Here is a 9,211-nt window from a genome sequence, read left to right on the forward strand (position 1 = left end):
GGACTGGGCCACCTTGCCTAGGGATAGGCCTTTCTGCTGCCTGCCAGGTTCCCTCCAGGGATGGAGCTGGGGAAATCTGCCAAATTCTCACTCCAACCTTCTGGCATTCGTTTACTCAGTGATTATTTATCAATGCCTGCCCGGGTGTGGTGGCACCTGAAACAGAGTCACACTCCAGGCTTGAAACTTGAAGAGCAAGCACTAATTGTACAATTTCAACCAAATATGACAACTGCGACTGCTCTGGCCTCTCTCCGTCTTCTCTGGAACCTTGGAAAGCCCAAATCACACCATACACCCACCTCTGCCTGCTGGAAAACCTGTTCACAGTTCTTTGGAGCTCTTAGGAAAAACTTCCCACCCCTCACTTGGTTTACAAGGTGATCCTATCAATCTTCTGCCCACCTGTCCAGCCACACCTACCATCACACCCCTCATCCCTACCGAGCAACACACCTTCTCTCTGTTCCTCAAATATTCTCACCTTACTTCCAATATCAGGGCCCTTGCACAGGTTGTTTCCTGGCCTGGAATGTCCTTCCATCACATGTCCTCAAGGTTGTCCTCTTGATCATTTAGGTATCTGTTTAAATGTCACCTTCTGAGAGACCTTCCCAGAGTACCCCCATGCCCCATTATATCTGACCCATGGCCTTGTTTTATTATTTATTTAAAAAAAATTTTTATTTTGTTTATTTTTAGACAGAGGGGAAGGGAGGGAGGAAGAGAGGGACAGAAACACCAATGTGTGGCTGCCCCTTGTGTGCCCCCCACCAGGGACCTGGCTGTAACCCAGGCATGCACCCCAACCAAGAATTGAACTAGCAACCCCTGATTCACAGGGCAGTGCTCAATCCACTGAGCCATACCAGCCAGGGCCATTTTAAATGTTACTTTTTTCTGAAAGTGGTCGGTGTCTGGCCTATGCTCACTCAGTCTTTGTGGAGTGAGTGAGTGGACTCAGTGTGAGGAGAAATGTATTCCAGGCCTGTGGAGGCATTGAGGAAGCAGTCACCCCACTGTGGAGAAGGCAGAAAAGTTGGCACTGAAGTTGAGTGATGAAGGACAAATTAGGAATTTGCAAAGTAGATAAAAAGAAAAAGGGTATGGGGTGGAAGGAACTGCAGGAGCAAAGGACTAAAGGTGGGTGAGGGAGAACCTAGCATGTCTGGATTCCTCTGCCCTCATCTCTCCTCACTCATTCCACTCTGGCCTCACAGCCTCTTCACCACTTCTCAGATATTCCTTTCCCCACCTCAGGACCTTTGCACTGCTGTTCCCTCTGCTTGCAATGCTTCTCCTCATCTTGGCATTGTCTTCCTTACTTCATTTCCATCTTTGCTCACTTTCTTAGAGAAGTCTTCCCTGATTACACCTCCACCTAAAGCCCTATCCCCTCCTTACCAAACACTACCCCTCGCATAGTTTGATTTTTTTTCTTCCTTGCAAGTTTAAATAAATTCGACACCACTATTTTCTTTCTAGTTTGTCTTGACCAGGAAGATGACTGATCTGTCTAATCTGTCATCTCTGTCAGGACAGAAATCATTATCTGTCTTGTTCACTGCTGAGTTCCTGGTTTCTAAAACAGGGTCTATAGAATGTGCACGCGCACACACACACACACACACACACAAGCTCAATAAGTAGCAGCTGGATATACAGATGAATGAACAAACAGGGCATCTTAAGGGGCATGGCTAGGGTTCATAGTGCTGAGAAAACTGAAGTGGGGACAGGCTCCAGATGGTGCAAATGAGGGGTGTGGTGCTCAGGCTTGATCCTGAGAACTGAAAGACTCAGATAGATTCTTAGCAGGGGAGAAACTGAATAAGAATTGTTTCTCTAAAGATAAAGCTCTTGCCCTGGCTGGTGTGGCTCAGTGGACTGAGTGCCCGCCTGCAAACCAAACAGTTGCTGGTTCAATTCCCAGTCAGGGCATGGAACACATGCTTGTGTTCCCGGCCAGGTCCCCAGCAGGGGGCGTGCAAGAGGCAACCATACATTGGCATTTCTCTCCCTCCCTTCCCCCAGCTCTAAAAACAAAGTAAATAAGTAAAATAAAAAGTCTTTAAAGATAAAGCTCTCTTCTAACCAAGCCTCCAGCAGTAGAGGACAGAGAAATGAGAGTAGATTTATCTACTGCAGAAGAACCACATAAATGTGTCCACAAAGCTAAAGTCAAAAACAATGCCTTGAGGGGGAATAAAAAAGCAAGTAAAAAATACCATTGGATGTTGTTGATATCCACTAAAAATTCAGAAAGTAAAACTATGTATCAAGTTTGTGGATATGTATGGAGTAGTATGCTCGCAGTGTGCCTTGCATCCTGGCTGAGGAGGGTTAGGCCACCTGGGTTCAAATGCTGGCACCATCACACACTAACAGTGAGATCCAGAACAAGTTACTTCACTGACCTGTGCCTCCGTTTCTCCAACTGTAGTAGGGATGATAATAGCAGTGCCTCCCTCATAGAGTTGCTGGGAAGCTTAAGTGAATTGATTCTTGTTAGGCACGGAAGAGGGGTGTGGTTGTTGTTCAGTCTCATTTTTATTGAGGATGTTGTTTCTGCAATGGGGGAGGGGAATGGAGTTGGGGAGGGGAATATAAGTGACTTCCACTTTAACTATAATGTGTTGTCTTTTATTTTTAATTATCAATTACTTTGAGTAAGGTACAGTTTATGATAAAGTACACAGATGTCTTGGTACACAGCTTTGTGAATTCTTATACCGGATATGTACACACTCCTGTGGTCAGTCCTCTGATGCATAAATTTTCTTTCTATCCTTTCCTAGGCAAACTTGTCATGTAGATTCTATCTTCATAGATTAATTTTGCCTCTTCTTGAACTTCGTACTGCATGGAATCATTTTATGATATTTTTTCGTACTGCTTTTTAAAGCTATTTTTAAAAGATTGTATTTGTTTTTAGTGAGAAGGGAAGGGAGGGAAAAGGAGAGAAAGAGAAACACCAATATGTGGTTACCTCTCATACACCTTCAACCAGGGACCTGGCCCACAACCCAGGCACGTGCCCTGACCAGGAATCGAACTGGCGACCCATTGTTTCACTCAATCCACTGAGCCACACCAGCCAGGGCTAATATTGTTGTTGTTGTTGTTTGTAAGAAAAGATTTTATTTTTATTTATTTTTAGAGAGAGGGGATGGGAGGGAGAACAAGAGGGAGAGAAATGTCGATATGCAAGAGAGACATCAATCAGTTGCCTCTCACATGTCCCCAACCAGGGACTGGGCCTAAAACCCAGGCATGTGCCCTGACCCGGCGGCCCCCAGGATGATGCCCAACCTACCGAGCCACACCAGTCAGGGCTCATTTTATGATATGTTTATGTCTGGATTTTTAATGTCAGGAATTCTTTCAACATGTTTTGTTTTTATTGAAATAGAATTCACATACTGTATAGAATTCACTCTTTTTAAGTGTGAAATCTAGAGGTTTTCTCATTTTTTAAATATTTTCTTTATTTATTTTTAGAGAGAAGGGAAGGATGGGAAAGAGGGAGAGAAGAATCAGTATGTGGTTGTCTCTCATGTGCCCTCCCCCAGGGACCTGGCCTGCAACCCAGGCACGTGCTCTGACTGGGAATCAAACCGGCAACCCTTTGACTCGCAGGCCGGTGCTCAATCCACTGAGTCACACCAGCCAGGGCTGACTTTTAGTCTATTAACAGTGAATATGATGTTTTTGATATTCATCCATAATGTCGTGTCTATCAATATAGCTCATTCTTTGTAATTTCTATTGTCATCCATGGTATGGATGGGCCGGAGGTTCTTTCATCATTCACTTGTTGATGGACATTTTGTATTGTTTGCTGTTTGGGCCTATTATGCATAAATAATGATCATTGCTCATCATTTTTTGTGGGCAAGAAGATCTCTATCTAGGAGGATTGCATAATCATGAGATAGGTGCCTGTTTAACCCAATGAGTCTCGTCTGGGGTGATGTCGTCCCCTCCCCCAGGGAGAACATTAGCAGCGTCTGGAGAGGTTTTTGGTTGCCACCAGTGGTGGTGAGGTAGTTGCTACTAGCACCTCCTGGTCAGCCAGGGCTGCTGCTGAAGACCCTACTGTGGGACAGCCCCCACCACAAAGAATGATCGGTCCCAAATAGCAGGAGTGCTGAGGTTGGCAAACCTGGTTAACCTTTTTACAAACTACTGAATCATTTTCCAAAGTGACTTTCTTGTTTAACATGCTCACCAGAGCTTGTTCAGCCCCTGGCCCTGTCAGTGTTTGTCTTTTTAGCCATTTTGGAAGCGTGAGTTTTACATCTTTTACATCTTAAAATAATTTTGTATTCAATCAGGCCAATATGAAAGATGTTAGTGTTTTTCAATCTTTCTTGGATGGTGGGTGTACTGTAGGAGGCTCTGATCTTTTCCTTTTCTGGATTTGAAGTTCGAGGGAGGGTTGTCTGTTTGTTTTTGGAACAGTAGAGGCTCTCCCTGGCTACATGGATGTCGGGGTGCTGGAGTGTTTCCCCGTTTTCACAGACTTTTCAACTGGACTCAACTGCCTTCAGTGGCCTCCTTCACAAGTCATCTCAGGTGATCTACTTACTCCCAAGCTTACCTCCCACCTGCTTTCTTGGGGCACCTTCTCTTTTCCCAGGAGAATGGTTTTCTCCAGGCTTGGGCCTCTGTCTCTATCTTCAGAGTGTGCTGGCCAAGTCTAATGGAGAGAGATGGCCTAGGCATGAACCCCCCGCAGCTTTGTAACCTTGGGCCTGGGATTAACTCTCTCTGGACTTCAGGTCACCCACCTGACAATGAATATGCTAAAGCATACACCTCTTTGTGGGGTGGGAATTCAATCTGTGTATGTATGTATGTATGTATTATAGATTTTAGAGAGCAATAAGCATTTACTTGTTGTTTCATTTATTTATGCATTTATTGGTTGATTCTTGTACGTGCCCTGACAGGAGATCGAATCTGCAACCTTGGCCTTTCAGGATGACATTCTAACCAACCGAGCTACCTGGCCAGTGCAACCTGTGTATATATTTAGAGTTCTTAGGACAGACTGAGCACTAGCACAGGGCCTAGGGTAAGGAGAGTGAGGCACTTGCCTCAGATACAAAATTTAAGGGGGGTGCCAGAAAACTCAACTTACACAATGCTTTAATGTGATAATTTTTTAAAAATTAACTTTAAAAGCCCAAATAAAGACAGGATCAGTAATCTTAATACTTTTCTTTTGCCTCAGGTATCACCATGGATTGGTGTCATGAAGCATAGTTACTGATTCCTGTCTTTACTCAAAATTTTGACACTTTGTTTATCATAGATTTAAAACATTAGTTTTGAATTTAAAATAGTATATTCATATATTGTTTATCTTAATGACTGAAAAAGATATAATTTATCTTGTTTTTGTTTAGGTTTTGGTGCCCCCTTAAGTGTTGCATGCCTCACCCTCATCCTGGCCCTGCTGGGCACACGGCAGGTGCTGTAAGTGTTATGGTATAATTGGGAGAATTACATACAGTATCGACCTTACAATATGCAAGTCTCCCTCTGAATTGACTGATTTCCCTTCATGGGGCATTTTGGCTGAAACTATACCTCTAGTGACATCAGCTTTACATTGGTTGTCTAGAGCACAGACCCCAAGATAGCCTACACTAACTGAAACTGAAATACTAGAACATTTTTGAAAAATGGTGGTATAAGGGTTAACTGTTCTAGAAGGGTTAACTGTGTTAGGGGATTAGGGAGACTGGAATTCTAGAGCAGGCTCATCTCACCTCCCCAATCTCTTCCATATCCACAAATAAAAATATAGCTGAGAAAAGATTATACCAAGTGTGGTATTATAATCTGTGACTATACCAAGTGTGGGCAAGGACTGAGAGCAACTGGAACTTTCACAGGGTGCTAGTGGGACTGTGAGGTGGAACTATCACTTAGGAAAACTCGGAATCTACCCGAAACTAATCTAAAATAATACTAAATGTAAACTGTACCAAAAAAAAAAAAACAAACCCAACTCAGTATTTACTGAGTGTGAAGTTACACACATGACCTAGGGCAAACCATTCTACTTCCAGGCATTTACCCTGGAGAAGTGAACTGAAGTTCACAAGAATACCTGTACAAGCTTTATTCATAGTGGCCAAACACTGGAAGAAAGCCCAAATATCCAACAATAAGTGAATGGAAAGTTTATATTGGTTATATTGTGGCATAACCACACAGTGGAATATTATACAGCAGTAGAAAAGAATGAAGTATTGCTGTGTGCAGCAACATGGCCAAATCTCAAAACATCTTGTTGAACAAAAAAAGCCAGACACAAAAGACAATGTATTGAATGATTCTGATAGGGGACTAAAGACTTAGAAAATTTTAGCTTAAAGTAAAAAGTTATAAGCCTAGCAAGTACTGTGTATGTTAAAGCTTTTACTTCAGAAACTACAGATAGATAAGGCCCATCCTGGCTTCTGGGAAAAGCTGATCTCCTGGGGTTCTGCTCAAGATCACTGCCTGGGGACAACTGGAGGCATCCAGGCCTTAGTGTTCCAAGAAGAGACAGAGGACCACCACCCCTGGGAACAGCTAACTGCCCAGGCCAGGAATGTTGCAGCTTCTATCACCTAAACTTCCCTGAATCTCAAAGCCCTCACTGCACCTTGTTTATTACCTGTTATAAAAAATCTGGCCTAGAAAGAGAAGGCAAGATGGTTTGTTAGGGTATAAACCCACCATCTTCTCAGATCGCCGGCCATCTGAATAAAGCACTCATAAAGATTCAATCGCGGGACTTCCGCCAAGATGGAGGCATAGGTAGAAACACCGTGCCTTCTCCCACAACCAAGTTTGGATACAACAAAAGTTTTGGAGAACTAAGACACACCCAGAGACCAGAAAACCGAATTATACGGAAGTTCGACAGCTACGAACCGTTCAATGGGGACGGTAAGAGAGGCAGAACCAGCAGCGGAGCAGGGTCAGGAAGGACAGACCTAGGAGCGCAGGCAGCCCGGACCTAGTCCAGGTGCAGGGCAGACTGACCAAGGTCGCACATCCGCACGCAGTGAGACGGACCACCCAGGCTCCAGGGGGCGAACCCAGTGGTGGAGGGCTGACAGCGGTGGCACACTCGCGTGCAGTGGAGCGGGGTGCGTGGCCCTGGTGACGGTGGTGGCTGCGGTGCTGGTGGGGGTCGCGGAGGCGGGCGCAGGAGGGAAGCCATTGTCCCTCTTTGACCCCGCCCCCACATACAACGTCACAACCCAGCGACTGAGTTGCCCTGCTCTGGTGAAAACCTAGGGCTCCGTTCCTGCTACTTAACAGGCACGAACAGCCCAAAAGATGGTGCAAGAACTCAAAGTCCCAGAGCCAATAACTCTAAGCGACCAACAGATTGCCAGCCTCTCAGAAGCCCAATTTAAAACACTATTTATCAGGATGCTCACAGAATTGGTGGAGTACAGTCACAAATTAGAGGAACTTAGTCACAAATTAGAGGAACATATGAAGGCTAAACTAATTGAAATGAAGGGAGATGTCCAGGAAACCAATAGCGATAGAAAGGAAAATGGGACTCAAATCAAGGGAGTGGACCAGAAGGAAGAACGAAACATCCAACCAGAAAATAGTAAAGAAACAAGAATTCAAAAAAATGAGGAGAGGCTTAGGAACCTCCAGGACATCTTTAAACGTTCCAACATCCGGATTATAGGGGTACCAGAAGGGGGAAAGAAACAGCCACAAGTGGAAAATGTATTTGAACAAATAATAAAGGAGAACTTCCCCAATCTGGCAAAGGCAATAGACTCCCAGGAAATCCAGGAAGCTCAGAGAGTGCCAAAGAAGTTGGACCCAAGAAGGAACACACCAAGGCACATCATAATTACATTAGCCAAGACTAAAATGAAGGAGAGAATCAGAAGCATCAAGGGATAAGGGGACAGTCACCTACAAAGGAGTGCCCATCAGACTGTCAGCGGGTTTCTCAAAAGAGACCTTACAGGCAAGAAGCGGCTGGAAAGAAGTATTCCAAGTCATGAAATCCAAAGGCCTACAGCCAAGATTGCTTTACCCAGCAAAACTTTCATTTAGAATGGAAGGACAGATAAAGTGCTTCTCAGACAAGGTCAAGTTCAAGGAGTTCATCATCAACAAGCCCTTAGTATATGAAATGCTAAAGGGACTTATCTAAGAAAGAGATGATGAAAAATATCAACAGTGAAAGGACAGCAAACTCACAGTTATTAACAACCACACCTAAAACAAAAGCAAACCAAGAGGACAGCTAGATCAGGAATGGAACCATAGAAATGAAGAACACATGGAGGGTTAGAAACAGGGGGGTGGGAGGAGGAGAAGGGGGGAGAAGGCACAGAAAATAGCATAGATGGTAGGTAGAAAATAGATAGGGGGGAGAGCGAGAATAGTGGGGGAAATATAGAATCTAAAGAAGTTGAGACGTGGTTATAAACTAAGGGGGGTGAAGGGTCAGGGAGGGAGTGTGCGGGTGGAGGGGAATGAAGGGGGGAATAGAACAACTGTAATGGTATAATCAATAAACTATATTTAAAATTTTAAAAAAAGATTCAATCGCTGTCATTGCTTATTGGGTTTGGTAGTGACAGACAGTCTGAACACCAGTGTCTTTTCCAATTATAATTCTATTCATTTGAAATTCAAGAATGACAAAACTACAGTGATAGAAATCCACATAACAGTTGCCTGGCGATGAGGAGGGTAGGGTGGTAAGGGGAGTGGCTGACCCAAGAGGGGCACAAGGGAACCTACTGAAAATGTGCCCTATCTTCACTTGGCAATAGTCACTTCGGTGATAATCTGTTCCCTTTACTACCTACTTTACCTCAGTAAAGTATTAGAGGAAAACATCCCGATTATGGGTTTGTGGCCTGAACTTGTATGGCCACTAGCACAGCGTCTGACTCAGGACACGACTTTCAGAAAACGGGAACTGTTACTATGACCATTTCTTTCACTCCCGCGCTCTGAGGGGCCCCTTCCCCAATGAAGGAGCAAAATGTCCTCTCCACGCTGGAGTCATTCTAAGCTCCCAATCTTCCTTACAGCCTCCCCACTGGAGGACCAGGAGGTCGTCGCAATTAATGCCACTACAAAAGCCCTAAATCCCGTGCGCCGAATAGAGGCCCTACTTCGTGTGTAACACAGTAGCTACAGCTCAATCATTCGC

The sequence above is a fragment of the Sturnira hondurensis genome, unplaced genomic scaffold, assembly GCF_014824575.4.
Source record: "Sturnira hondurensis isolate 20B ecotype Veracruz unplaced genomic scaffold, ASM1482457v3 Scaffold0003213, whole genome shotgun sequence".
Classification (NCBI taxonomy): Eukaryota; Metazoa; Chordata; class Mammalia; order Chiroptera; family Phyllostomidae; genus Sturnira; species Sturnira hondurensis.